Genomic DNA, 23,781 nt, shown 5'->3' with positions numbered 1-23,781 from the left:
ATATCATAGCCTTCCCTTTAAAGATGGCAGTTGCTTTGACCCTTTGGCCGTTATGTCTGCCCTTTTCTGCTCCTCATTGTGTAAAATGCAATTACAAGAATTTGCAGTGAAGATTATTTGGCTCAGCTGATGTTTAGCTCAGTAGATGGTTATTCCCTGTGCACCTCCATGGAAAGATAATGGATGGATCTGGCAGAGGGAAGAGGACTTAGGGGCCTGGTTGAAACCTCATCTAGCATATCCCCAGGGTTTAGGAAAGCGTGAGACACAACAAGACCATTTTGTTGTTGCTGCTGCTACTGTTCAAAACGGTTTAATTAGGCAAATACTAGGGGATCTCTCATTCTTTCATACTCACGGCCATGGAGTCTATTTGCAATTAAATTGAGTAGAGTTACACTCTCAAGTAAAAAGGGAGCTGCCTGGAAATTAGTAACATGCATCTCTCTACCCTTTAGACAAATTATTTTCGAGTGAAAAACATCTGCTCCAGCTAAAAAGGGTTTCTTCCATCTTTTACTTCTACTTTATGCAAATTGTTGTTTAGTTTTGTGGGAGGAAAGAGGTGGTCTCTTTTGCCAAAAGGGACAGCCAAACCACGTTGATGAAATTTAGTGGGCCGGGAGTGGAATATCATTTTCTCTCTCTATTTAATTATGTTTACCCTTTATAACAGGTGTAATGAGCAGAACACCTGATGGATAATGATAATACCAGATGGTTTGGAATTGTTACTCCATATGCTATGTGTTTCAAAATAGAATAAAGATGTGGTTAACCATTGAGGGGCTGCCACTAAGACACAAAAAGGTTAAAAAAAAAACTTGGGGGTCTCAAACAGACGTATCTTTATCCTGGCCTTTGACACCTGAGCTGTGTATTTTCGGGACCCACCCTATACTTGCAACTGTAATTTGCTTTAACTGTTAATAGTACTAAATTTTAAATTATTATAACCCACTCTGGGATCTGCTAATGAAGGGTGGGTATTATTATTATTTTTGACCAAACTGCGGGAGGCAGTGGAAGACAGGAGTGCCTGGCGTGCTTTGGTCCATGGGGTCACGAAGAGCCGGACACGACTAAGCGACTTAACAAAAATTATTATTATTATTATTGGCTTAAAAACAGTTTCAAAACAGCACAGTGAATATCAGAAGATTAGTCTAAAAATAATACAAAATATATACCTATGGCAGAGACCTTTTCATCCAACTGGGAAATGTGGTCCAATGTCATTTCTTGTCATTTCATTTTAATTTATAGCCAGGTAGCAGATAATCAGTTCATCAGAAAGACCTTCTTCCAGTATGGAGATTCTTTTATTTATCTGAAGCAGTTGTTCATTCACTTTCTCGCCATCTCTCCACAAGAGTCAGTGTAGTGTAATGGTTAGACTGTTGGACTAGGACCTTGAAGACCAGGGTTCAAATCTCCTCAGCCATGAAACTCAGTGGGTGACCTTGGACTGATCAGAGTCTTTTGGTCTAACTTACCTCACATTGTTTTTGTAAGGGTTAAATTTGTAAGGATAAAATTGTGGGGCGGAGAACTGGGTACACTGCTTTGAACTCTGGACGGAAATGTAATAAGTAAATAAATAAAATAATAAATATAAGTGTCATGCATAAAGCGCTACATAGTAATGAAAGAGCACTCTTAAAATACGAAGAAGCTAAAATAGTAAGAACAGGCCGCAGAGCCATCAAAAAGCTGCAGCGAAACCACTAAACCAATAAAAAGAGCAGAGCAGCCATGCTAATCTGAAGGTTAAATAACCTGGTGCCTAAATACTCTCAAGGAGTGGGGCTCACATTTAGGAATATGATACCAAAGATGAGGTGCCATCACTGAAAAGGCCCCCTCCATCCAGAGAAGAGTATCATTATGTATGTATTTGTGTTTTGTGTTTTTCTATTGTAAACTGTGGTCTTTGGATGAAGGGTGGTACTGTATAGGAATTGAAAAACAAACAAACAAATAAATAAATGGTATCTGAAGAAGTGCGCATGCACACGAAAGCTCATACCAATAACATAGTTGGTCTATAAGGTGCTACTGGAAGGATTTTTATTATTTTTTTATTTTGTTTAAACAAATAATTGACAGAACATAAGGGCTAGGCAGGTTTTCTGGGAGAAATATGGCTGGCTTGCCATGTGTTGAAGCTCTGGTTCTGGATTTCCTGCCTATGCTTATCCATAAGATTTCTTACCCCTCAAAGGCAACGTACAATAACAACAGCAAAAAACACAAAAACGCACAAAGGCACGAAAACGGTGGATACATTTAAAACAAAGCTAAAACAATACAAGATAGACCCTCATGGCAAAGACCCCCATTTATTCCGCTGGGAAAACCTACCGGAACAAAAATGTCTTCAGTTGTTTCTTGAAAGTACATATAGCGGATGCCTCTCATATCTCAACAGGAAAGCTGCTCCACTGCCACACTAAAAACACTGCTCTGTATGGCCACAAAGAGGGCTTCTGAGATACTGGGAACTTGCAGGAGAAACTTCCCTGCAGACTGTAGATATCTGTTGGGTGTATAAGGGATAAAGGTAAAGGTAAAGGGACCCCCGACCATTAGGTCCCAGTCGTGACTGACTCTGGGGTTGCAGTGCTCATCTCGCTTTATTGGCCGAGGAAGCCGGCGTACAGCTTCCGGGTCATGTGGCCAGCATGACTAAGCTGCTTCTGGCAAGCCAGAGCAGCACACAGAAACGCCGTTTGCCTTCCCACTGGAGCGGTATCTATTTATCTACATGCACTTTGACGTGCTTTTGAACTGCTAGGTTGGCAGGATAAGGGATAAGACGGTCTAAAAATCATGGAAGGAAACATAGTATACACTCCCCCCACCAAGCTAAATGATTCTCTCCCCACCCCTCAAAAAGCATCACTGGTGTGGCTGTGCAGGGGGTGGGCTCTGTTGATCTATTTCACTTAATTAAACAATTATTTTTATTATTAATTTATGTAGCACTTAAAAAGACAGTTGCTCTTTTAAATGAACACTCCAGGATCAAAGATGCTTGCAGCTGATAATGTGGATACTGTTCAAATGACTTTTCTTCTTGCAATCTGCTCCGTGAATTGTTCCGTAGTATTTGTTGTCTTTAGATACATTGCTGAATGATATATCTGTAGTTACGTAAAAGTGGGGGGGGGGAAGGGGGAGTCACTTGAAACAAAAATCATGGCTAAAAGCTGGCCCAGAGTTATTTAGACAAGTTAAGAGTCAGAAAAATGAGCCTCTCAACTCACATGGGACAAACAAATCACTTTGCAGATGGCAGAGACATCTACTCTTCCACCGACACTGGAAAATCTGAGGACTCAGGCACCTGACTAAGCCTTTCCTCAGAGTAGACCCATTGAAATTAATGGACTGAAGCTGGTCGTTGTCTACATTGTCTGCTATGGGTCTGCTTTGAGCAGAACTAAAATTTGATGCAGCCCTGACAGTTTTGGAGATCCAACATTCATGTACAGAGGGCAGAAGTTTATCTGTTTCTCAACTAAAAGAGTGTGGACATCTCCAGTACAAAAAGGATTGGGGGGGGGGGCGTGGCGTGGCACTGCTTACATGAAGAGTAAGTCCTCATTATATTACAACCAGCTGCCTCGTTTAGCTTGTAAAATTATTTATTTTGATACATAATTACATGGGTTGATACTTTAGTCAGCAATTAATTAGTTCTAATTGGAGTGTAAATTAATTAAAAGAACACACTTTGTCAACTGCAATTTGTTTTTATCCAGCTCAGTACTGGGATGGGTGTGAAAATGAAGACAGGAACCCACATAGGGGAGTGTTGGAGCCATTTCCAAATTGACACAAGGCTGTTCTTAATTATTTCGCAACACCAAGTAGGGACAGCGATGTTCTATTCTGGGTAGGGTGCTAACAGGTGCTAAAATGAACCCATGCTGTTTAGCCTTCAAGAAAGGCTAGACTGAGAAGCATCTAAAGCCCACATCATTCCAGATATAAACAAAAAAACATGGACATGGAACAGACTATTCAAGATGCTTAAGAAAAGAAACTGGTTATAGGCTTAAAACGCCTTCTTAAGAGACAATTAATCACGCACGACACATTTCATTGTTATGTGGCTTCTTATCATTGGGCAATATCCAATGCAATGTGGACTCGTTGAAATTAATTGATATAGTCAAACTGAACTTAGCTGCATACAGTCTATTATTATGTCTTCTTATTCATCCTGCACCACAATGTCCTATCTTGCTTCTTGATGAGAAGCATTTTTTTTTACTGATTTTACTAAAAATAAGAAAAATATCATTAATTAAATGCATCGTTATACACATTACCTTACCTATAGTATTATATTCATAAACTCTCCAGGTTTCCTAAAGTAATCAGCATATAAGCAGATACATATAGCAATGCGCTTAACTGTGTGAAATATATAATTAATTACAAAATTGTGCTGTATCATGTGAATACTTTTATATGTATCTCATATAAAATATATGTAAAGGTAAAGGTAAAGGGATCCCTGACCATTAGGTCCAGCTGGAGCGGTACCTATTTATCTACTTGCACTTTGACGTGCTTTCGAACTGCTAGGTTGGCAGGAGCAGGGACCGAGGAACGGGAGCTCACCCCGTTGTGGGGATTTGAACCATCAACCTTCTGATCGGCAAGTCCTAGGCTCTGTGGTTTAACCCACAGCGCCATCCGCGTCCCAAAATATATGTACTTTTTTGCATATAATTTTGAATATATGTAGTTGGCCTTCTTGAACAACCATACAATGCATAGAATCATAGAATCATAGAGTTGGAAGAGACCACAAGGGCCAGCGAGTCCAACCCCCTGCCAAGCAGGAAACACCATCAGAGCACTCCTGACATATGGTTGTCAAGCCTCTGCTTAAAGACCTCCAAAGAAGGAGACTCCACCACACTCCTTGGCAGCAAATTCCACTGTTGAACAGCTCTTATTGTCAGGAAGTTCTTCCTAATGTTTAGGTGGAATCTTCTTTCTTGTAGTTTGGAACCATTGCTCCGTGTCCGCTTCTCTGGAGCAGCAGAAAACAACCTTTCTCCCTCCTCTATGTGACATCCTTTTATATATTTGAACATGGCTATCATATCACCCCTTAACCTCCTCTTCTCCAGGCTAAACATGCCCAGCTCCCTTAGCCGTTCCTCATAAGGCATCGTTTCCAGGCCTTTGACCATTTTGGTTGCCCTCCTCTGGACATGGGCAAGGAGTGATCTGCTGCAAAGCTAAGTCAGGTCAGAACAACCAAATTCAGTGTACAAATCTATTTAAAATGGATTATTCCTCCATCCCTAATAACAATATCCTGTTAAAAATACCTGTACTCCATTTAATTGTGAGGACCTTTTTAATCAATCAAAAGTTTGAATATCTATCCAACTCAGCTTTCTGCAACTTTATGCCCTCCAGGTGTTTTTGGATGACAACTCCTATCTTCCTTGGCTATTGACCATAGGGGGGCAGACTGAGAATTGTAGTTCAAAACATATTAGAGCCACCAGGTTGGAGAACGCCTATCTAAGTGGCCTATTGACTAATTGCTGCAGAACTAATTCATGGGGATTTGCCATCTGTTCCATTTTATATTTGTGTCCTCTAATTTCATTTGCTGATTCAGCTTTCAGAAATTTGCATACATTTCCATGAATCAACATATGTGTGCGATTCCACACTCCCAGTCTTCTGGGAGAGATGGAACTCTAATCTGGTTTCTATGCTGAGCATCTGATGTTACAAACAGGGTGAAGAGATATCCTTGCTGAGATAAATTATGTGAGATACATAAGCACTGAGTAGATTCATGGGAAGTCTACTTTATATAAGCAGGTTGGCGCTATCCCTCAGAACTCTCCCTCCCTCTCCTTGTCTAACTCTCTCTTTATGTATATACTTCAAAGGGAGAAATGACAAAGAAACCACAAAGAATGATTTATGTGATGAAACGGAGGACACCATCACACGGGAGACATTCCTGATGAAAGAAGGATGTAATCTTGTCATAATAGGTCCTTAGCCCCACCATTTTTGTCAGAGGCGTATATCCACAGAGCGGGTGCAAATCACAAAAGTGGAAAGGGAAGACTGAATGAGCTTTACGGCATTTGTAATATCAACATATCTCATTCACTCTGTTTCTAAGGCCAACGGGCTAGCAAAGAGCTGTAGCTCCTTTGTGGAGCACCTGTTCTGCATGTTGAGCATCCCAGGCAGGGATGTTGACATCTCTAGGCAGGACTGGGTATGCACCCTGTTCAAATCCCTGGACAGCCAATGCCAGACAACGCCGAGCTAGATGGACCAGTGGTCTGACTCAGTATAAGACAGCTTCCCATGATTGTAGGTTATGGGATGGGGAGAAATCTGAAGCCTGGGGAGTCTTTGATCTGTTTTGAGATGCCTTGTTAACAGCGTGGTGTGAAAACCTTCCCAGAATTGTTCCAATTTGCCTCATAATTCAGAGTACACAAAGACCTTATGCACACCCTTGGTGCCTGTTCAAAGCAGGGTGAGCTGATGTGGCAGCTGTTGTCGGACTACAACTCCCACTACTCCTAATTCTTGGTCATGCTGGCTGGAACTGATGGGAGCTGTAGTCCAGCCATGTGTTGCACGTCACCCCAATCTAAGAGGGATGCAAGATTCCAGGGGTTCCAGGCCCTTACCCAGGGTTCTTGTTTCCTTTTGGAATGAGGCACAGTGGGGATTCTGGTGTCTTTATGATGAATGGTTTATTTACACACATGTACAACCTGAGCCTACAATGGAGAGGTTCACAGCATTAACAACCCAAAAGGGCCTTGTTTCTCCCGTAGCCGTAGCCTTGGAGTCAAACAGAAATCAAACATCACTCTTGAACATCACTTTTGAAAGTGCAGATTTGGTAGGTTTCATTTTAAATCTGAACTGAATTGAATTTTCCCCTCATCCCTAGTGGTCATAGGCAAGAGACATCTCAGACAAAGATGTTGTTACTGTCTGTGTAGCTGTTCTCCTTGGACCATCAGTGCTCCAGGCCCAAGGCTGCATTTCCAATCCACAGCTGTTCGCTACCGTGGTTGCAGGCAATGGCAGGAATTCTTTCTCATCAATGACTTCCCAAAGGTGACTGGGCATCTCTACTTCCAACTGCTCCCGCAATCACAGAATTAGCAAATATCTGCCAGCTTTGCTTAACCTGACATATTACGCTCTCCAACTAATGGAAGCAAAACCAGTGGACATTTGATTGAATACAGTTTTAAATTGTCAATTTTGACTGATTGGTTATCTCTTTGCCAAACAGCACTGCCACTTCTCTCCATTCTGAAACATGTATTTTGACAAGACATCTGAAAGCCTCATCTTTCCATCACTTAGAGAATGAATAAAAATGGAAAGCCCTCCGTTAATTACTGCAATTTGATTGGCACCAGCTTTCAAACATTTCTCTTTTGTTCTCTTAGTATTTCCTAGTTCAATCTTCTGAGTCACATTGTATTCACAAGATTATTACTTGGGCTGCAATTACAACTATTGAAGCCTTGGAAATGTTGCTTGCCAAGTTTTTTTTTAATTGTTTAAGTCACGTCAAAGCTTAAAGAGAACTTACCACCCCCAAAAAAGCAGTGGATACATTTTTTTTTTAGCACCCTTAAGTTCTGGGAGAGGGAAGGCTTGAATGATACCCTTACCTGATCATTTCCCTACATAAAAGTATGCTTCCCCCCTGCACACCTGTTTTGCTTCCATCACTACTGTAAGACCAAATGTGGCCTGTACCAGCGGTGGTTGGAATGTGTGGTTTCACATATTGCTTGACTACAATTCCCATCATCCCTGAGCACTGGCTATGCTGGATGGTGCTGTTGGGAGTTAGAGACCAGCAATATCTGGAGGGCCACAGGCACCTCACCACTGGACTGCATAATCTAAACTTGCAATTCAATGCTCAATTCAAGATGTGCCAGTAGGTTTCAGGGACTGGGGAGCTGACCAGATGGAAAGAACCTCTCCCCTCTGGTCCGCTCCTGGACCATAAATTGAGGCCTGTAGCTGCAGCAGTTGCCTATCCATGATGCTCTATGTCGCACCAAACTCGGTGAGCTGTAACCAATAATGTTGTGCTCATTCTGAACCATCTTTGGGCCTATGCTCCTAACCCTTCAGCAAAAATAGTTTGTCCTTTGATATTCAACATATGCTACCAAGTAGTATCTCTCTTGACCCATTGTGCATATTTCAAGGCCACTGGAAAAATATAGCTGAAGTTTTGCATTTTGAAATCTTTGCTGAAAAGTTAAGGGCAAGAATGGCAGTAGCCTATTATTCAAAGTAGGAAGTACCTGCTTATTTATTGGTTTTTGTTATAGAAAACAGGATCCTGCAATAATGACCAAATTAACTAATTGCACTTTTAATTTGCTTTCTATTGAAATATAGTCACGTTTGTTATGGGAATCTACTGCCAATCAATTTCACGGGCTGATCCTGGGTATTTATGGGAGAGTAATAAACAACAAATCTCTATCCACCATCTCCATAATTGTAGAAATAACACATGCAATCTCTTACTAATGGCATCAGCTTTTCCAGTACTGTCAATACGTTTCGGGAGCTGCACCGCTGCAAATAATGTTGAATGTAATGCCTTTTCTGTTTATTATAATTTGTTCTTTGAGAAGAATTGTCCCGCTGATGGGCATGATCTGCTCAGGCTGACTGTCCAGGTGTGAGCATAATCCGATGAATCACTTGAGATGTAAAATGGCTTCTTTTTACATGGCCGACCTGCCCCAAGGCAAAATGCAACTAAATATTACTGCAAATATTCTATTACAAGTTGTGTTTAGCTTTTAATGATTTGCCATAACATGCCTGATTAAAAACCTGCCTGAGTTCTAAACCTAATGAACCTTAAACTTTCACATTAGAGACATTAATTATGTCAGTCCCAGTGGCATCCCAGCAGAGCACAGTTAGCCAGCTTTATTAATACAGAACCGAGGGCTTGCTACGGAGAGACAAAAACAAAACTTAATCCCCTCCACCCCTACTGAGGCTTTAATGGATGAAATGTTAGCTGTTGGGACTAGTGGATATAAGTGGCCTTTGAGCAATGTAGGAAGAGCACATAGTGCTTAGCTATAAGCTGAAAGAACAGCTAATGATCCATAGCATCATTGCTATCCAGTAATGCCATCATCTGCTGGTGAGCTGGGAAAATTGGGTTGGCTGCTGATGTTGGGGATGAGGAACCTGTGGCCCTCCAGATGCCCATGGACTACAATTTTCAGCATCCCTGGCTACTGAAGATGCTGGATGGGGATGATGGGAGCTGCAGTCCAACTGCATCTGGAGGACAATGAGTTTCCCATCTCTGGTTGAGGCATGGGATGGCCCAGATGGTGATGGTGTCTGTTTTCATAATTGCACTAGCTTTGGCTATTAAAAGAAAACATCCATTCATTCAAATTGCATCTGTGTTGCAATTCATTAGCCGAATTAGCACAAGTGCCATTATGTACGGTCAGGGCTGGACGAAAACCACCAACAAAGCTGAATGTTGGAAGATGCAGATAAAAGAAAATTCTTCTTCATGCAGCCCTGGTATGTGGACCCCAGAAGGTATTGTGGCCCTTGAGCTGAGCTGAGAAATCCACTGACCTTTCTTGAGGTGTAGTGGTATTGCGGGGTGGGTGAGGGGTGGCACTTCTTCTGAAGCATCCCTGATGAGGCTGCCTTGTCAGGGAATTCCTAGACATTGGGGAGCCAGAACACTTGCCCAGGTTGAATTTAGCCTTCCAGCAGGCATTCCTGAAGCGGCAGAGTTGATTGAACCTGCAGGTTCACTCAGGTCTGATTCTCAGGAATATAAACAAACCTGCCACAGCCTTGGCACACAGATCGCCTCCCTTCGTGTTGTGCTGTCTATATTTTGACAGTTCATGCTTCTTTTTGACCTTGCTGTGGACTAAGTCAGTTGCCATTTTCAGGGCCAGGGAAGAATTTTTCTCTCAGACTAATTGGCTCTGTCTGAGGGTTTTGCCTACTTTATAGCAATTGTCACAGCTTTGGGTGACGTTAGGCACTGGGTAAGCCTTAGTCATGACTGGAGGGGAGGCTGTAAACCTTTGCCTGCCCCTCCAAAAGAAGGGGTATCCTGTTAAAGGGATTCTGGAGGTGGTGATTCTGTCCTGATGTCCAGACAGTGGCTAGGGCCATAGCACTCCTTGAAGTGGGAATCCTGATGAGGATGTTCCTATTTGATGTAAGTCATAGGACCACCTAGCTTCAGGATGCCTCCACAAGATACTTCTAGCAGGTAGGCTAGTTGTGATAGGTTCAGTGGCGTAGGAAGGGGGGGTGCAGTGGGTGCGGTCTGCCCTGGGTGTCAACACTGAAGGGGGTGACAAAATGGCAAAAATATGTGTCACGGGCCTGTTTTCTGTGGGATTCCCCTCCCTCCTTCCACACCTGCAGGGTGAAGAGGCAAGGTGGCGGTTCTGGTGCGTCTGGTTCAACACTGAGGGGATGCAGCATCGCCATTGGGCTCGGCTGCCAGTCGCCCACAGGGCTTCCTCCAAGGAAGTCCCCTCAGCAGCACAGCGCAAGGCGGCTCCCGCCTGCCTTCATTCACCCTCCCACCCTCATCCCTTTCCGCTTCTTCCCCACTCACTGCCACAGAGCCCTAGAGGGAAGTGACGAATACTTGGAGCACCATCTTCCCTCCCTGCCTACATTCACCTCGCAGCTGTGGCAGCTCCTGCCTGGGCGAAGGTGCGCCAGCGGAGCCCTCTCTCGCCTCAGTGCCTTAGCGAGGGAAAGGTGAGGCGGGCTTGGCGAGCAAGGCGCCTGCCCAGCTTGGGCTTCAGCTGCAGTGGCAAGTGCACCCACACAGCCCTGCTCAAGTGCAGAGGACAAAGTTAGGGGGGAAATGGTTTTAAGTGCTTATGCTCACAATGTTAAGTAAACAAACCAGAAAATAACACTTGCATCTGTAAGTATCTTATTTTTCCTTCTTTTAATAATTTCAATGTGGGGGGAGGGGGGTGACAAGAAATTTTCCACACCAGGTACAACCTGACCTTGCTACATCACTGGATAGGTTGTACCCAATGCCTATGCCAAACCCCTTACATCCATAATCAATGAAGTTGAGGCCTTATTTGATTCAATTCGAGGTGTCCTCTCTGGTTCCTTTAATGGGTTGGAATGGCAATGCTTTGCCATGCCAAGGTTCCTTTCTCTATCCTTCAACATGTGTGGCAGTGGAGGGTTTCTGTTCCCATCTACAGAAACGAAAGGTAGCCATGGCTCTCTTGTTGGCATATTTTGCTTCTGGCCCTCCTCCTGCCAGGTATCAACAGTGCTTGGCAAAGGATCTTCCCTCAAATAGCTGGAGCTCATGTGCATATGCATAAGCACACTCATTTGTGGAGGACAAGTGGTGGTGGGTGCTTCAGAATCCAATTATGTGTTCATTATGCTGCCTTCCCTGCGATGTTGATTACAAGTTCTGCTGAAACCAAGCACAAGACACTTAGCTAATTATCACTGAACAACATGCACTTGGAGGTCTTATTCTCTAGCCTGAAGATTCACCACGACACTGGAAAACCGTAAGCTGTGGGGCTTAATTTGCACACTGCTCACCATAGCTATGTTCCAGGATCTATTTTCAGCATCATCTGACAGTGTCATGGACTGGACTGAGAAGGAATGGTGGAGTCTTCCATCTGTCCTCCTGCACTTCCTAGAGAAGACGGGGACAGCATAGATTTAGAACAGTGGTTTGCAGAAGGTCATAGCTCAGAGGGGAGAAGCTGGGAAATATTGGGAGAGGAGCAGGAGGAAGAAGAAGCACCAGAGGAGAGACAGCTGACAGACTCAGTGTCTTTAGAAAGCATTTCAGACTCCCCCTCTCCCAGGACCCAGCGTAGAATAGGAGAACAGAAAGCTCAGAGGCAGAAAGCACAGATCAGCTGACACAGGGATGGCATATAATAAGAAAGATGGAGGGGGTGGAGCTTTACTCAGAGCAAAGCCATTACTGCAAGAGAGGCACTTTTCAAAGCCTCTCTCTGTGAATATTAAATAAAAGACTTGGTAAGAACTCTTCTTGTTTATCTAATTCTTGGCTGCCCACCATGGGAGGCATCAGATTCCCTGAAGCCTGATAGACAGTCCCAGAACATATAAAATAAGAACTGATGAAAGTGCCCTTGAGCATGTACAGAGTGTCTTCCCCTCACCACTAAGTAGCTAGAAAGAATCCCCATACACTATGGATTAGAGCCAAGGCTTCCAAATTAGAGGCTTTCCATCTGGATCAGCTGCACCTAAGGGCAGGACTTTGGGGTAGAAGTCCAGGGCCCCAATCAGCAGAAAGGGTAGGAGGGCCTTCACATGCAGTAGAGTTGACTTACCACACTTTTAGGTAAGCAAAGTCATACACATTGCCATTGACAGAGGAAGGAAACATAAGGCCATTGAGTCCAAAGTCTAAAATGACCTAACTTCACTGCTGGTCTAGTTAATCAAGTGCTCTTCAAAACCCACAAACTGAAACACAGCCATCCTTTGAAATTTGCACTTCTCTGAATTTTGCAGTGTGGTTCTCCAGCCATATAATATGTACAAAAATGCACGTTCAAGGGAAAAGTGTGCCTCAATATGCATATATTGGTGGAAATCACATTAAAATATTAGGACTAGATTGCTTTGCAAAAATGTGTATCCTAGGCAAGGTTGCAGAGAAGCATATATATTAGGAGAACTTCACCGATGAATTTTCATGAGGACTTAAAAAACAAAACAAACTTGCAGGAATGTGGAGAACTGAAGGCCAGACTGGAAAAAATGAGAAACTGAGAGAAAATGAAATTGACAGAATTTCCTACGCCTATACTTACACCCCCCCCCGCATACCCCACACCTTTTAAAACACTGAAATTCCTATAGACAGAAGTGTTCTCCATTGCAAGTTTGCATATTTAGTGTCCTGTTCACTGCAAATGAACAAAATATGGGCTGCAAGAAGGAGCAGGAACTTCATCTGCCAACAAAAGGGATGATCAGACAAATAGCCAGAAATCAATATGGGGCCAAATCTCCAGCAGAATCATGAACTTGAGCTGTCCTTCATTCATGCTTTTATTCAGAACTTCATTCAGTACTCTCTCTCTCTCTCTTTGGTAAGTAACATATCTGCCCTGTATCTGATATGTTTGTTTGTGTGTTCAAAAAAATAAAAATGCAAGAAGAGCATGCTTGGGGGCAAACAGGAAATCCTGCAAGGCAGAAGATCTTGCAGCAAGTACCACGGAACATCCCCGCTGAGGCTGCACCACCCGTTGTTCACTCTCTGTCTTTATTTTATTTTAAACATTTATATATTCCCGAGTTTCCTCCCAAGAGCATGCAGAAGATAACAATTAAGATTAAACAACAACAACAAAAAATGCACCAAACGATTTTTTAAAAATCCCTTTACAATTCCACGGAAACAGCAGCAAAGGACAGGATGACACAGTGCAGCAGCAATAACACTTAATTTGAAAAACAGAGGTAGTGAAAGAATTCAATAAGCTAGCAAATTGCAAGCCAAATGCCTTCCTAAAAAGGAAGGTTTTTGGGAAAAGAAACAAAGAAACAACAACCGAGTTTCTGAAATGCAATTAATAGGGATGTAGGGGAGAAAGATAGTCCTCTGTCTGAAAGACTGTCCCTGAGCAGTCCTTTATTTAAATGAATTGTCCGAAGGGTTGTTTGATCTGAGTCTGGTTTAAAAATAAAGACACCCAAAAAGGGAGATCAGGAGTATGGAATTTGCCCATCAACAGTTAGCAGCACCTGGGCAGCAGACTGAGCAGGCACACAGCTCAATTGGCCACAGTCTTCTCCACAATGGTGAGATGTATTGCATTTCTATTTAAAATTATAGTAATTATTCCTCAATGTGCATCTAGACATACAGATTAGCACATGCACATTTTAAGCGTATCTGTGTCATCAGTTTGGGTGATGAACTTCTTTTATGATGGGCTTTGAGACCATTTTTGCCTTGATCCAGTGCCTCATCTGTATGGTAGCTCATTGGGAAAAAGAGCCTGCCTTTAAAGGATATTCATTTATTTGCTGTCCTCCTCTAAACAGAAGCCCCACTGTGAGGCAGATTCAAGAAGGCCAGATGCACATTTCTGATGACATTAGTGCATCTTCTGACAATCGAACGAGCTAATTACTCCCTAGCCATATATTAAACCAAAGCTTGCAGAAGCTCATCTGAAAAGAGTGAGTGAGAGAGAATAAATTTACAATATTTGTTTGGCTCCTTTTTTTGTGTGTCGTTTAGATAACAATTTGAGGCAGGGTTTTTTTCTTTGGGGGGGGGGTTGGCCCAGGCTCTAGGTGAATCAGTAAGAGAACTCTCACATAGCTTAATCACAGTTGGGATTGGTGTTGCTTTTAGTCTGCACACTTTAATGAATTATTCCTTCCCTGCCTACACAGCCTGCTAGTGTGGATGGAAAATAAATACAGTGGTGCCTTAGTTGTCAAATACCCTGGAACTTCGACGTTTTGGCTCTTTTGGAACCTGAACATCTAATGGGGCTTTGGATTGAGTGCAGGAGCTTCCTGCAGCCAATCAGGAGCCGTGATTTGGTTTTCAAACATTTCGGAAGTCGAATGGACTTTTGGAATGGATTCCGTTTGACTTCCAAGGTACGACTGTGGTAGGCAGTATCTAAATGATTTGTCTTGTAAGTGCAAGGATTTACTTCCCTGTCTGTGCGCTAAATTGTTTTTGAGGGGTTTCTCCAACTCTGGAGCAGATTTGGGGAGGCTGCCAGCCATGCAGGGGTTAGCTGGCTACTGTCCAGTATATCCCCACAAATCCAGAAAGCCGCTCCCATTCCATGTGTAGAATAATAATAATAATAATAATAATAATAATAATAATAATAATAATAATATTATACCCCACCCATCTGACTGGGTTTCCTCAGCCACCGCAGAAGAGTAATGGCTGGGTAGCGCTAAGAACCACCAGTCTGGATACTTCCAAAATTTGGAAATTGAAGTGCACTAGTGGCACTGTGGGTTAAACCACAGAGCCTAGGGCTTGCCAATCAGAAAGTCGGTGGTTCAAATCCCCGTGACAGGGTGAGCTCCCGTTGCTTGGTCCCTGCTCTGCCAACCTAGCAGTTTGAAAGCACATCAAAGTGCAAATAGATAAATAGGTATCGCTCCAGTGGGAAGGTAAATGGCGTTTCTGTGCGCTGCTCTGGTTCGCCAGAAGCAGTTTAGTCATGCTGGCCACATGACCCGGAAGCTGTACGCCGGCTCCCTCGGCCAATAAAGTGAGATGAGTGCCGCAACCCCAGAGTCGGTCACAACTGGACCTAATGGTCAGGGGTTCCTTTACCTTTACTACTTTAATCTGCAACACTAGGCCTCTTGTTAGGACCCAGAATGCTCAATCATCTTCAGTTCTCAGACCAGAGCAAAATCCTTCTACTGCACAACAGTTCCTTGCTTTCTCAGATGGCAACAGATACATGCCACTGTTACCAAATCCAGAATGCAAATAAAATAATGTCCAACAGCCTAGTGGCATTCGCATGGCAGAACATGTTTTTGTCTAATAGCTGGATCTTATCTGTCAGCAAAATGAATTCTGTCAATTTCCTTCAATCCTGTCAAATGGAAATTGTTTTCTCTCCTCCGAGACAGATCTTTTATTTGGATGGTGATGTTTATTTGATCCCAGCCTTTAATATTTTCCCTTCGCAAGACACACCATTCTGATTTCATAGCCGTTTTGCAGGGAAATGCATTTTGCCCCCCCTCCCCCAAATCTTCTTTGCTTTGTTGTTATCAAGGTTTCAAAGGGAATGGATGGGATTCTAGGCTTCAACATAGCAATTTTGCTTCTCAAAACCATTATGTGTGGAGAAAGGCATGAGAAACGACAATAGCATAATTTTCATGCTGTGCATGGGGCAGGCAGATCTAAAGAAAAGGAGAAGAAATCTATCAAAAACCAGATTAGGCTGGGATGAATTAACAACAGTAATGGTAATAAGTAGGTGTGGGTGACAGCGTGTATATTACCTAAGAAAACCAAATGTAAGGTATAGAAAAACAGCAGTGATTAAGAAATCTTTTGCTAAAAAGTCTAGATCTTATTTTGTGTAAGTGCAATTATGAATGGCTGGTCTCCGGTGTCTTTGCCATTCATGTATATTAGCACCCATACATTCATATAAACATGCCTAATTTTTCAAATTGCTACTTTTAAAGACAGCTCTGTATAGCATGTAGGAAAAATGTAATATGAAGCTAAGATACTTGTCAGGATGGGATTGGAATCCGGTTGATAGAACATCTGGTCTGTGACCTAGACACAGTCCCACCCCCGGGGTTCAAATTTTCCCCATGAGGCCATTTCCCCCAAACCACATATACCTGCCCTCCACACAACATCTTCTCTGGGGCAGCAGACTGGCTACCTTCAGTTGGGAGGTTTTTTTTTTTTTTTAGGATTTTACTTCTGACAAGTCCAGGAATCCCTTGGCAATGATTCGTTTCCATCCTAAAGTGCTGTTCAGTTGGTCCCTCTAACCACTTGACATTTCCCAGTCTGTGTTGTGGCTGCTGGCCTAGGTGTTGAGCCCTTCCATGTCTTGACTTGTACAGTTTGGGGAAGGACCATAGCTCAGTGTAGATCATTTGCTTTGCTTGCAGAAGATTCCAAGTTCATCTCGCGGCATCTCCAGATAGGGCTGAGAATGCCTCTTCTCTGAAACTCTGAAGAGTTATTACCAGTCAGCACAGAGCCAAATGGACCAATGGTTTGAGTTGCTATCAGGCAGCTTCCTGTGTTTTGTGATCAGTCAAACATCTGGTTGGAAACTAGGAGCATTCAACGCTATGTGCATACCACTTTTTCGACACAATTGGGAACTCTTCTTTTCAAGGGTTCCTCATCTGCTAGCATGAGTGCTATGTACACATGTCCAACTGAATGTGCATGAGTTGAAAGGGCATAAGGTTGCTGCCATGAATACACTCCCACAAATGCTCACTTGCCTGCGCAGGGCTGGCAACTGAAGCGGGCATAAATACATATTTGATTCTGCAGAGGTGAAAGTCGGGATCTTGCCAGTCTATCATTTTTCTTTGCTTTATGCTTCCCATTTGCTTTTCAGAGTTTTCAGCCTCTCGTGCAATTTGCATAATCATATTCTTCTGTTTGGAGGTTGTCATCTTGTAAATGACATTAATTGCTCGGGGGGTGGGGGAGAGAATGAAATACACTACTCTTGAAAGAGATATATACGCATATTTGCATGTCAATTTTTGAACTGTAATCATATGAGAAGAAAAAGAAAGACAGAAAACCCAGCTCTACAAAATGCAGCACTTTAATTATGGGAAAAGGCATTTAAGGTGTGATCAGTTTAAATATGCATTTATTTCCGTGTGTTTGATCCACCTGCACTGTTTGGGGAGAGTGGCGGGGGGAGAGTTGTGGGAGCTAAAAATGGAATGGTTAAGGACCAATTTATGCATTCAGGAAAGTTACGTGATAACCCTTTGCTGGGACTGTACTACTTCAAGCTGCTGGGAGAGGTGAAAAATGTTTGCATACGCCCCACCCCCATGTTCTGTTTTATGTTAAAAACCAAATCCCACTGGAATGTATCAAAGTCATTTCAGAGAGAAATTTTCAGTCCCACCTTCTTGCTGCCAGGCTTTTCATTTTAATAGATCCAGAAACTGCAGTTCCTGCAGAATGCTGCAGCATGACTGCTGAGTGCTGATAGTAGTGAGACCCTGTCATTGTATCTCACCTCTGCTCAAAGAGTTACACTGACTGCTAAGTTGTTACTGGTCCAAAAGGTGTTGCTATTGGTAGATAATGCCATCAAAAGCTTTGGGACCTATTTGCATGAAGGGTTGATGTACTCTAGTTGAGGGGAACCACAGCTCCCATCACCATTGGCCATTGGCTATGCTCGCTAGGGCTGATGGGAGTTGTGGTTCAGCAACAACTGGAAGGTCAAAGGCTCCTGCATTACTTCATATATAGCCACTTGGCCACTGTAAAAGGAGGAACTAGCACTTTCATAAGTGCTACCATAATGTTCAAATTCCACTAGCAATTCATTTAATGTGGCAGCACCTATTCTCTAACACTCGCCACCTATCGCTATTAAGCAGGCACCTCTGTGGTGCTGTTTTTGGCACCTGCTAAAACATTTTTGAGTTAGGCAAGCCTACACGGACGTATGATGCATATTTGCTTTTCCTAATCTGTCGGATTTATCTATATTTTGATGATAATTTTATTACGTCTCCTGTTTTTAAAGGCCATTTTTGATTTCTACTTATAATGAAGATTTCACATCACTTTATGTAAACTGCATGTGTGTGTATATTGCCTGCAGTCTGAAATGGTACAACCCAGAAAGCCATAGCTGATGGGAGCCTTGAGGAGGATATTCAGTGAGGAAGGAAGGGGCTACCGCTCAATGAATAGATCTGGGCCTAAGGAATCCCAAGAAGAGAAAGAAAGCTGAGTAAAAGTCTATAAGGCGAAGGTTGCATACAAAAACGTCCATTTAAAGCACATGGCTTCCCCAAAGAATCATGGGAACTGTAATTTAACCTTTACAGAACTAGAATTCCCAGCACCCTTAAGCTATATTTCTCAGGATTCTTTGGGGGAAGGCATGCACTTCAAATGTGCTTTATATGTATGGCACGCATGCTCTGAGCTGATCAGTGGTGCAGTGAGGGCCCAACCTCAAGGCCAAAGTCCAGGGCACCACAGCCCAGCACTCTCCCCCTGCCCCACTGCCCACAGAGCAGCAGCAACCAGCAGGCATTCAGCTCCTGGACTAGTGAGGTCATTTCAGGGTCCACAGGGGCCAACACCAATTATTGCGGCATCCTTTCTTCTTATGGAGGAGAGGGTGTTGGTGGCTGCTAGTCATGACGGCTGTGCTCTGCCTCCGCAGTTGAAGGGAATCATGCTTGTGAGTACCAGCTGCTGAAGACCACACAAGAAAAGAGAGTGCTGTTGTGCTTTGGTCCCACTTGCAGCCTTCTTGTCAGCCCCTGTGAGAACAGGATGCTAGGCTAGATGGCCTGATCCAGTCTTACTTTCTTATGTTCTTTCCCCAAAAAACATTTTATAGCCAGGGGGCAGTTTGGCCAAGCATGCCCATGGTGATAGGCTCTCATTTTACTTTCTTACTTAAAAATCTATATTCTCCTTTTCTACAACAAAACAATGCTTATTCCCAAGTAAACATATTTAGCATCAGGTAAGGGAAGCAAGCAAGCAAGTACTGTTTTATTCCCATTGTAATGTCATTGCTATGATTTAAGTGAGTTTTTGAAATGCAAAACTGCACCTGGTCAGATTCTTTTTTTATTATTATTCCTAAAAGGGGGACATTTAGCAAAAACTCTCCATTGCTCTGCTTTAACAAAACAAACAATCCCAGATCTCTTCAAAATTCTACAGGCAGCATTCCAGACAGTCTTGCGTTATAAGGCATACTGGAGACCTGTGACTCCTGCCGGGAGGACACAAAAACTTCAGAAAAACAGACTGTTCTAGCCCTCATAAGGGATTGTGGAGGGAAATGAATCCCCTTTACAAAAAACTTCAGGACATATTTGTCTACAGTTTGGCAGGCTTAATCTTCTCTAGAGTGGCACCTATGCCTTAAATTTTATCCACTTTGTCCAAAAGGGAGGAGAATTCTTGTTATTTTAATGTTCCCCGTTGAAATGAATGGGGAACTAGAGAGCAACTTTCAATGGACTGGCTTGAAACCCAAACCGCTGGTCAAAGTGCTGAGAGCACATAGCAACTCGGAAGTCAATCAGATTAGAATCAAGAAAACAAAAACAAAATGCACATACAAGGTGAAACCTGGGGCCTTTGCACACCCCTAGGATCTGGGATTTTCTGACTGCATTATATGTGCTTTATTATTCCTAAGCCAGAAGGATGCATGAAGGCATTGTTTTTCATTGTGCCCTGTGTTCGTCACATGCAGCACTGTTTCCATTTTCTGTCAAATACATTATTCGTCCTGCTGTGATGAAATTACATAATTTACATAATGAATTATGTACTTTAAATAAATTATGTAAATTGCATTGCTCTTATGCTGCTCCATCACCTTCCTCTCAAGGCAAAGGAAACACATAGAACTATGGAATGACATGATCAATTAGGTATCGTCTGTGGCCTGAAAGCTACAATAAACAGTGAATACCAATCCCATTTATTGGATTTATTTTCATTTTGGACATGTGACAAATAAGCTACCAGTGTCAATTTCCACTCCCATGTCTGTTTTCATCGGAATTCTCTGACATCCCTACTAAATCATAGTCTCTCCAAAAAACCTTCTCACAGTGGGTCAGAGCAACATGGCATAGGGACTTGGTAGCAAACCGAAAGTGATAGACACAGTTCCTTTTTGTGCCCTTTCACTTTAATGTTCACTGGGCATAAACAGATTGCGCATAATTTATAAAACTGAACACATCATGCAAAATGGAATCGCAGAGATGGCTTGTTACAAATTGGAAGCTTACAACTTCCGAGAGAATAAGTTTACACTTTCTGCAATATAACCGCAACATAATTGTGGATAATTATGTTCCATATTTATAGAAATATCGAGATGTGTATAAAAACTCATTGGTATAATTATACACCTACATTCTGATGAGAGTTTAGCAATGATGCTGGAAGAAGGCTGCCAAGGCTTATGCTGTGGAATATGTGTGGCAAACCCTACCCTGAATCAACACACGCATGGAGCAGGAAGCCTCTGCAAAGTGATGCTTGGGCCAAGTCCTGTTTATCCACTTCTCAAGATTTCAATATGTTCTTTGATTTCCCAACGGTTGGAATCTTCACCCTCTGCAACAAATTATCAACTGTACAGGCCATTAAAATGGGCAGAAAGTGTGTGCAGTAAAAAACTTAAGTGGCATGGTTTGTTTGCTTGTTTGTTTTTTGTGTGCTGCATCCAGTGCTGTTTCCATTCTGCTGCAGTTCACCACCCGTGAAAAGCTACATTCATTTTCTTTTCTTTTTCTCACGGCCCAAATGTGGTGAAATCATGCAACTTAATTAAATTACAGTGGTACCTCTGGTTGTGAACGGGATCCGTTCCAGAGGCCCGTTCACAACATGAAAAGAGCGCAACCCGCAGTGGTGCATCTGCACACGCGTGGGTTGCGATTCGCCGCTTCTGTGCATGTGCATGATGTCATTTTGCGCTTCTGCGCATGTGCAAGCGTTGAAACCTGGAAGTAACCCTTTCTGGTACTTCCAGGTCGCTGCGGGACGTAACCTGAAAGAACGTAACATGAAGCAAACGTAACATGAGGTATGACTGTACATAGTAAATTATGTTAAGTTACATTGTCATGGCATTATTCCACTCCATTCAAAAGAAACACAATGCAAGTAGGGAGAACATAATCAATTATGTACCATTTGGAGACTGAAAGCAACAATAGCAAATGCCGATTGCATTTGCTGGATTGACTTCTGTTCTGGACCCTGGATGAAGAAGCTAACACAAGCAATTTTTGTATCCCCTTTCTGTTTTCATTGGAATTCTCTAATATTCCTGTCGGTGATACAGCCCTTTCTGGACTATATTACTGAAGGATAAGAGCTGGTTTCTCTTTTTTTCATTTCAGGAAGTTCACCTGAGTGTTTTCTTGGGTGAAATCCTGAAATGCAACAAAAGGATCCACACACACACACACACACACACACACCTGCCTGTTTATACTGGTATTTAAGTTGGGCTGATTATTGTTTGTAGTGGGATCTGCTGAGTGTTTGATTTTATTAAATAGCTGGTTTGTGATTTTATGCTGTTATACTTTATGCATCAACTCTTTTATAAACTTTGTACCCCATCCTGAGATAAACTGATATAGAGTAGGATAGAAATGTTTTAAGAATAATAACAAAATTATTAACAATAAAGTTAGAATCATCATGATGATGACATTAGAAGAGATATCTTTATCTATATAAAATGTGATGAGCTTCAGATTAAAAAAACACATGTAATTGAGAGCACACTGACTGTAACGTTAGGATAATATTTCTCTTCACTAGATCACTGAAATTCAAGGAAGATCAGAGCATATTTTCTAGGATTATGACTTCAGTTTACAATGGATATTTTCTACACTGCATAGCACAGCAATCATATTTAGATATTCAAAAGCAGCAACAACCCCACAGACACCACCCCAACTAATCTGTGTTGCAAACTGCATTGCGCTCTTAGTATAAATTGTAATCTGTCTGTGGTCTAAAATAGCCTGAAGCTTGCATCGGTCTGGAATTTCTTCTTCTCCTGCAAAGGCACTGATAGCCAGTTAATGGGGAATCAGATACCCAGAATAAACCTTTAAAAGAAATGCAAATATGCATAAGCTTTACAGTGACAGTAATAGCATGCTTCATATCCATGCCGCCAAGCACATTTGGCTCTTCCTCTCTGTTACCAACCCTTTAGAGAACTAATCTCCCATCCATTTTGCATTGTAAGGGTCTCATAGACCAAGTTCAGAGGGCAAGGAAATGTACAAGTCTTTAGTTTCACACATTAAAGTATGACTGGAGAGATGCTGGTCCAGTGCTCCATTCCTTTTTGTGCAAGACACCTCTTGCAAATGGCAAATTTAATAGGGATTCTCCCCCAGCTTTCTATCCTAGTCTGGTGGATTCATTTTGCCCCGCAATCCACTTCTGTTTTCTCGTTTAAAGAAGAGAACATGTAAACCTAATTTTGGAGCTGGAACATGTATTTTTTTTCACAACATTTCCTGTGTGATAAGGAAGCACTGCAACTGCTTTGTGGGTATCTAGAAGGCTGGGATTGAGGGAGGGAACATGGGAGCCAATCAGCATGCACACTGGGCTTTTAAGGGGCAGGGTTTAGGGGTGGACTGAATGGAAGACTTCATCCATCTGCTCCTATGACATTTAAGTAGGCTTGTTGGTTTCCCCCACTTCTGTCTTCATCTGCGCTTGCTTCCCACCCATCCTTTATGGCTTATCTTTCTTTGGGGTACAGACTTTGCTATGGAGAGCTGTGGGTTGCTGGTCTCAGGGCTGGGAAGGAATTTTGCCCACAAGAGGATTGGCTTGGTCCTGTGGGTTTTCACCAACCTCATGGCAATCACCATAACTTCCCCATGGCGAAAGAGACATTGGGCTGGATACTTGTAGAGAGGGGTGGGATGAGTGAGGAAGAGGCACCCTGCCCCATCCCTTTGGGGGATCCCCTTTAGGGATATTGGGAGGGACCAGCCAGAAGCCCAGGTGGGGTCTGATGGACCTTAGTGCCTCCTGCCATTGGAAGCCATTCATGACATGGTCTACCTAAACATCAGCCAACCCTGGCTGTTAACTGACAGGCTGGTTGATCCTCAGATACACACCCAATGCATATGCTGCACCTATTCTTCTGTAATCAACAATAGTCTTCTGGCCACCAAAGGCCAAGGAGAAGTTATCATCAATGTCTTCTTCTTCTTTGGTGATCACTCGTAGCTGAGTTTGTCTTCCATAAACACAGTTTTAAAAGTGAGTCTGTAAGTGACTGTGGAGGCCAATTCTGGATCTACATGTCCTTCCACAGTGCGGACATTGGTTTCCGGGCGGGAGTTGATCATGGTGAGGGTTTGCCA

This window comes from Podarcis filfolensis (assembly GCF_964270895.1).
Source record: "Podarcis filfolensis genome assembly, chromosome: 8".
In the NCBI taxonomy this organism is placed as follows: domain Eukaryota; kingdom Metazoa; phylum Chordata; class Lepidosauria; order Squamata; family Lacertidae; genus Podarcis; species Podarcis filfolensis.
The sequence above is the reverse complement of the archived record's forward strand: the minus strand, read 5'-3'. Positions refer to the sequence as shown.